Raw genomic sequence first — 7,861 nt, forward strand, 5'->3', positions numbered from 1 at the left:
ATTGAGTACGCAATGCTGGCCAATTATGAAAGCTATTTTACTTTTCTCCTAGTACAATACAGTTCTCATTCCAGAGAAATTGAGTCCCCCTAGGAGATAGTTGGCAATGTTTGGGGCTATATTTTATTGTCACAATACAGGGCCGGGGGTGGGGCATGTAGTGGGTAGAATCAAAGGATGCTGCATTGCAGAGGACAGTCCCTACCACAAAGAATTATCCCCATCCTAAATGCCAGTGGTGGTGAGGCTGAAGAACCCTGCCGTAGTAGACCATGCCTGCCCTGCTCTGCCTGTGTAATGTGCAATCTCAGGGGACGGCTTCTTACCTTCCAATTAGCTGTGAGGCAACATGCCTGGGACTCTTTTCTCCTTGCTGCTGTGGCAGTTGGAGCAGCAGGCACAGGGGGCCAGGGCTTCATTCTTGGAACATTGGCACTTGGCGTGTGTCTTCTCACACAAGAACCAAATAACCTCAGAGAGGTTATGAGCTCTGGACATTGTTGGGACAATTGATGGATTATGCAGGTGAGCATGCCATAGACTGATGACAGGCAATTACTATAAATCACCGTTAGTCTTCCAGCCACGTGCAACTGATTGCAAGAAATGTACGGAAACCAGTCCTGGCCCATCCACTTTAGAAAATTAGTATTGCGCCCAAAGCCAGGTTTGCACATTTTCTGAATGAGCTCAGTGGAATGTTTTCCATATAGCCAAATGAAGAAATGGAGAAGAATGAAAGTTTTGTTCCTTCAAGCCCATTTTTAAGCAACATTTTATTTTAGGTGCAAATAGCACTTATTTTTAAATAGCAAGCACTGTTAGTGAGCATATTTTAGTTTCTAGAGAATTCTAGAAATACAAGAACTCTAAATAATACAAAAATACAGTCATACAATAAACAATCCCAGTCCAACTTTTACATGAGTCACTAGCTATAGATATTGGGCTTTTGTTTCCCTTTCAAATATTTTTGTTTAAGAATAAGAGTTAAATAAGGGCTTTATAGAGCCAAATTATACATTCTTAGACTTGGCCATTTAGAACACCCCTAATTCTATTCTAATTGACAAAAGAGAAAAAAGTGGGGGTTTTCTTTTCTTTATTTCCAACCACAATATTCTAATGTAGTAAGAAAATCGCCAATAATCAATAGATGGAAATTTGGTCAAAACCAAAAAGGAAACACAATACACAGTATCTTAGAAATTAAGTAGAAGAGAGAGAGAGAGAGAGAGAGAGAGAGAGTCACAAGTGTCATGGTTAAGGTCAGGTAAGATCAGGGGAGGACACACAACAAAATTTGCTTACATTTTTATGAGGTTATTATTCATTTTAGATACATACAGTGTACTTGCCACTGGATTCCATCATGCCAAACCAGAAGGGTTCCTGAGGTTCTCGTTTATTGCTGCTGTCTACAGCCATTACCTTCCACCTCCTCCCAGACTCAACACCACAGCTTTCAAGTCAAAGCCAAAAACGCTACATCTCCAGAAGCGAGTGTACAATTTGAAAAATGATTGCTCTTTGATGTGCTTTGTTTTTCTCTCACAGAAATTCTTTTCCATCCTAAGAGTCAATCCTGGCTTCATTCAAAAACCTGTTACACAGTGAATGGTATCACTCATGAGCCACCCAACCTGAGGCCAATCGCTAAAAATGTGTCACCTTTGTTCTGATTCACTGTGCACGTGACATAGATGGGGAGTGAATAGTGGCTTTTGTCATTTCAAAGCTAAATTCTGGAGGCAGTGTGTTTCCCTCGATGTTTAACTAAACCTTCTTGGCGAAGTTTACCAGGTCAGAGCTACCAACTTCCCAAACACTGTTGCATTTAGAAACTCAGTGGATTCTCATTTGTGGGGACTCCAAACTTTAAAGGGTGTTTACAGCTCTGTTCCTCACCCCAGAGGACCAGACTCTGGAATCCAGCTGATGATGGGTACTTATAACATTCAAATTCCTACCAACTTTTCCAGCCACAAGTCTGACTATTGTACCAAATCATGCACACTTACGATTCTGCCACAAAAGCTGTCTCCTTTCCTGAATTCCTGAATTTTCTCTGTATTCCCAAGTCTCTGTGCCTTTGTCATTTCATTCCTTCAGTTTGTCTTTCCATCATCTCTCCTTAAAAAACTCTACACAGTTAAAAGTCACATTTTGCATGAAGACTGCTTAAATCTACCTCATAGGGGTGTGTGCATGCACATGCACACACACACACACACACACACACACACACACACACACACACACTCCCTGTAAAAAACCCTGTCTTCTAAATACCCATATTATGGGTACTTGTATTATTATACTCTTCTATTTTGCCTTGTCTTAAAATTAATTGCATGTGTCTGCTTCTTCCCCTACCCCACAGACTTCACCATCCCACATTAGATTATAAATCTTTTCAAGTCCAAGACTGTATTTCCAACATCCTTGTATTTGCAATCACTCCATATTTATCGTATGAATGGTTGATAAACATGAATTTGAATATTAACCCAGTCAAACACTATAAGTATTAATTTGCACTAAGCAAATCTAAATTTTAAAATGCAGCCTATCTTTATTTGATTCTTGATATTTTGCTCATCATAGATATTTTGTACTAATTTTGATTTTTTTAAAAGTGACACAAGATTTTTTTAAAATTACTGAGTCTTTTGGCACCTCCCCCTCCTTAGAGCTGGTGCTACATGCAAGTTCTTCACTCACCTCATTGTGAATCTGATGCTGGAATATCCATGACATTTAAAGTAACTGCTAAAATGTAAGTAGAACATACTTTTTGTTTTATTTGTTGTCCTTAATGCTAATCAAATTCTAATACTAAAAATAATATGATCATGTATAGATCAGACTTAAGGAATCTTTAAATCATATCACCTTTCCTCTTCATGGATAAACCACCTGAGGGCCAGCGAGTTCAGAAGAAAACAGTCCAGGAAAACACTTTTACTTCTTTTTTGGTTGGTGATGCTAGATCTTCATGGCACTCTTTGGGTTCCATGACCATGAACAGAGCCCAGCCAGCTTCCCTGTGCAACAGTCCCAGTTTGAGATACTTGTCTTCATTAGAACTGCTCTCTGTTAGTCTGAACTCAACCAATCTTGGAATGACAACCTATAATAATAAAAGCATAATATGCTAATTAGACCGGATGACCTTCTGGATGAAGCCACGGCAGTGGGGTGCCAGGCAGAGGCAGCTGATGTGGTGGCAGGGGCTGAGCCTCTTGCATGAATTTCATGCATCAGGCCTCTAGTGCATTGTATAAAAAAGGGGCAAAGAAGTAATCTCAGGTCATCATGAAATTTCAGCTTCCCTCACTTTCTTTTTGGCTCTGATGTTTTAAAATGGTGTGTATTGCCCTAACTGGTTTTGCTCAATGGGTAGAGCATCGACCTGTGGACCAAAGGGTCCCAGGTTTGATTCCAGTCAAGGGTACATGTCCAGGTTGCGGGCTTGATCCCCAGTGGGGAGCATGCAGGAGGCAGCCAATCAATAATTCTCTCTCATAATGGATGTTTCTATCTCTCTCTCCCTCTTCCATCCTCTCTGAAATTAATACAAAATATTTTTAAAAAATAAAATAAAATAAAATAGTGTGTATTTTCTTGGAGCATTTTATAATATACACATTACAGAAGAAGCATTTCCAAGAAGGTAGGAGAAACACAATGGTTCACTGAGAGTTTTCTTACTGAAGGTTTCTCTTCTGCCATATCAAGAAAGTACCATTCAGTGAGGGGAGCACAGTTGTGGAGAGATGTTCTTGCTAAGTCACATTCTTAATTTTGGCTGCATTAGAGTTATGTGGTATGTTTTAAAACATACCAATTCAGAGACCAACCTCCACACTAATAATTTCAGAAGTTCTGGCTAGGAGGCCCAGGTGTTGGTAGGTTTTTTAAATGCCTTCAGGAGATTAATCATGCAAAGTACTCCTGCGTGCCTTTGTGGCAACATTCTTGGTTCTTATTCTATATTTTCCTATCAGAGGCCACATGCTTTGATTTGGGTTAGTTTTTAGTGGCTCATCTTTGAAGTCATCCATATGTGATCTTTGCAATGTAGAGGATGAGAAGCCTCTCTTACAATCCATTTGAATGTGGATTCAATGAACCTAAATGCCAAGAGGAGGTGCATAATGCATTGCTCATCTGGTGAAATGTGACAGGGCACGTGGTGAACTGAGTTTGCATCTTCTTCAATGCTAACAGTAGGTTGCTCTGAAAATGCTTGGATCAGATACAGTTCACAGTTCTTCATATCTTCAGTGTGCTACTAGCAACATTTTCCTATCTCTATCTACATTTAGCCCCCTTTAATTCCTGGCCTTTAGTACCCTGAGACTTGTAATCTCTCAGTGAATGTTAAGAGAGAAATGGATGCGCATACAGAAGAAAGGAAGGAAAGAACCAGGCTCTGAATTTCATGAGTTTGGATCTGAGTACACTTACCACTCAGAGGTCAATGCCTATGTGTCCAGAAGAATAGCTCCTCCAATCTAATAGTCAGCAACCTGTAATGGAGAGGTAAACATGTTTGCCTAATGGCTTGGCTGGCTTTTCTCTTGTCCAAGTTCAGAGGTTGGAACCCAGATCCTATAGCTAAAGATTATGCTTTTCAAATCTGCCACACCAGAGATACAATTAGAAAAAATTCTGGCCTTGATCTCTTCTTGTGTTTAATTTATCATGCTGCAGCCTCTCTGTTTGTGTATCATTATGATATTTTAATGGGAAGTTAAGATGAGGTATATTATTAAGTATGGCTAGTATGCTAACCCAGAAATCCTATTAACTTCGATAATGAGAAAAAATAACAAACTAGAATTCTGGTGTTTGCCCTATGTTCTCTAACATCATAGTTCATGAGGTCTTCCTAGATGCAGGCTAGAGGCCTCCATTTAATGTCCCTGCCCCCAATCTCTGTGCCTTCTGCCAGATCTCTGGTTCTAAAGTATCTCTTGCATCTTGTCATTATTGAAGGTTAGGCTTTCATTCAACAAACTGGAATTTGAATGCTAAATTTATAGATCTTAGCAGTTTTCAATGTTTCTGAACTCAATTTTCCCTATCTGCATAGTGGGGAATTTGACATAACTATAAAATGTATAGCACAAGGAATTGTTCCATAGGCATTTAGTCTTTCTTCACTTGTTTTCTTTTTCTAGCTTACCCACTGCCTCTTCATGGAGCTTAAAACTGTCAATGTCTGCCATTGGCCAATTATTCAAATAGAACTCGTAGTCATGGCATTCTGGGGTGATGCACATGACTAATTTCCTAACTTTCCTCTTTTGCTTTTGTCTTACACTATAAGGTCACTCTCACTCATCAAAAATGACTTGACCACATCTACATTCTTGCTTTCCATGATCCCATCCCCTTGGTATGGGAGAACTCTACCCCATCCATTTGTTGTTGAAATCATACCCTTTCTCTAAGAGCCAATTTAATTGCCACTCCCTCGCAGAAGTTAGAAGGACCTCACTCCAAAGACATGTTTCCAAATTTAGGGACTGAAATTCATCCCTTGCTTTTTAAAATCAAAAGTCAAATAAACCAAGAACTTATTTGAATTCACATTGGAGTCAACAAATGGAAGAAAAAAATAAATGTACCAGAAAAAGAGAAAACATGCTAAAATATGTTTTTAATTAAAAATCTGATGCTTCATTCATACGCTTTACATTTCTAATTTTTAAAAAATAGATAAGCTATAGTAAATGCTACTTGTTTCAGTTTAGCTAAGTCTTTTCTCACTCTAAAAGAAGGGCATGTTTTTACATTAATTTTCTATGTAAATGAAATTCTTAGATCATTGAAGGGTCTGGTATACATCCTGTTTGCAAACTAAGATTTCTTTATGAATGAAGAATAAAATGTGCAAATTCAGGACTGAATCAGAAACTTGCTTTGGGCCACTGCTATTAGTTCCAATCTTTATAATCGGCATCTCTGAAACGTTCCACTTTTCAAAGTACAAAGACTGTTTTCACAGTTCTCTCTCGTGTTTTCCTAATGCACTCTAGTTTGATGCCAGTAATTTTCTGTTGTGTTTATTATATTTTGTCTTCTCTCCACCCAGGCCCCCACCCTCAAATCCCACATTGTGAGCAAGTCTTTGAGTAACCAAAAGCTTATTAGCAAATTTTCCAGCAAATAGAATTTTTTTGGAATTTTTTCCACCTTTGGTTGATGGACTCCCACTGAAATAAACCAGTAGTGTTTGTGCTAAACTTCTAAAGGAACTTCACTTCCAGTCATTTTAGTGAATGAATGGCAAACTGAATATACCAACAAAATCAAGTCATGAGTAAAAATAGAGACAGAAAGACATTGAGTAAAACAGAAAGAATGTGAGAAGGGAAAGTTGAGAAAGAGAATGAATGTTTACTCCTTTGACTTCTGTAACAAAAACTTAAAAACTATAATTTTCCCTAAATTGAATATGAATATATAAATATCTGAGAGGATTACTTTAAGAATTCATAACCTTATTTTATTTTCATGTAGATCTTTTGCATAACTATTAATCCCATCAAATGGCATCTTAACGTTGATAAGTGTATTGTTAATATGAGTGTTAAAATCATAAAATGAACATGAGATCACAGTTAACTGAATTCAAATATTAAGTAGACATACCCAGGTGAGTGGAGAAATGCCAATGACAAAGCCTAATGAAAAACATCAATCGGAGTGGGATCTAGAATTCCTTACTTTTGAAAAGTCCTGAAGCCTCAAGTACATTCACTCCTTGAATTTTTGGTCCCATACTATATCCTTCCATTTAATTTTCTTTCATGTAATTTCTCTCGGTATCTTTCTTATTAGCTTTTCAAAAATAGCAAAGGATTAGCTCTGTCATCAGCCTGCAGACTGAAAGGTCCCAGGTTCGATTCCGGTCAAGGGCATGTATGTACCTGGGTTGCGGGCACATCCCCAGTAGGAGATGTGCAGGAGGAAGCTGATCGATGTTTCTCTCTCATCGATGTTTCTAGCTATCTCTCTCCCTTCCTCTCTGTAAAAAATCAATAAAATATATATATTTTAAAAAGTATTAGCTCTGAAATAAGATGAATAACTTAATAGCAATAGGAAAATGAGAAGAAAAAACACAGAGAAATAACATCTTCCAAGTGGAAGAACCTTGCAAATGGTCCCATTTCCATCCTCTAAATCAACTTCATGTCTTGGCTCAACCGATAACTATTTATTATTAATTTCACTGAATGTGGTCTCAAGGATCTGAGAAAACCTGAGATGATCAACATGTACATCCTGGTCCCAGATAATGCTAACACCTAACATGTTCTAAATACCTCAAGATAATTCTAAACCTCAAGTTTCTAGATAAATGATAATAATTTCTTACACATAAAATAGTACTGTGTAGTTTTTTTACAAATGCTTTCTAATATGGCATCATATTCTGTCTTACTGATGTAATCACACAGAAATCACACTTCATTTCTTTAATAGGACTTTTTTTCCTTTCCTTTTGATTCTGGGCCCCATTCAGCAACCTGCCTCTCCATCCTTCTCTCTTGCTTGTCCACTTCCTTAATCATTAAGCTGCAAGGACAATGAGGTTCTTTCTGGTCAGCATTGAATAATCTTAGGAAAAATGCCTCCAGTCTGTTGACCAAAGAGGCAGAGTTTCAATCTAGAGATAACATCTAGGCCTCAGTTATGTTTCAGCTCCTGAGCCAGAAATGCAGAATGACCCCAGTGACCACACCCTTGCAAAATCACAGAGTGATGTCATGGCTGACCTCAGGATCCATTAACAATATTCAACTACCCTCTACCCTCGTGCTGAACAATCAATAGAGACCAG

Source organism: Myotis daubentonii, chromosome 3 (assembly GCF_963259705.1).
Source record: "Myotis daubentonii chromosome 3, mMyoDau2.1, whole genome shotgun sequence".
In the NCBI taxonomy this organism is placed as follows: domain Eukaryota; kingdom Metazoa; phylum Chordata; class Mammalia; order Chiroptera; family Vespertilionidae; genus Myotis; species Myotis daubentonii.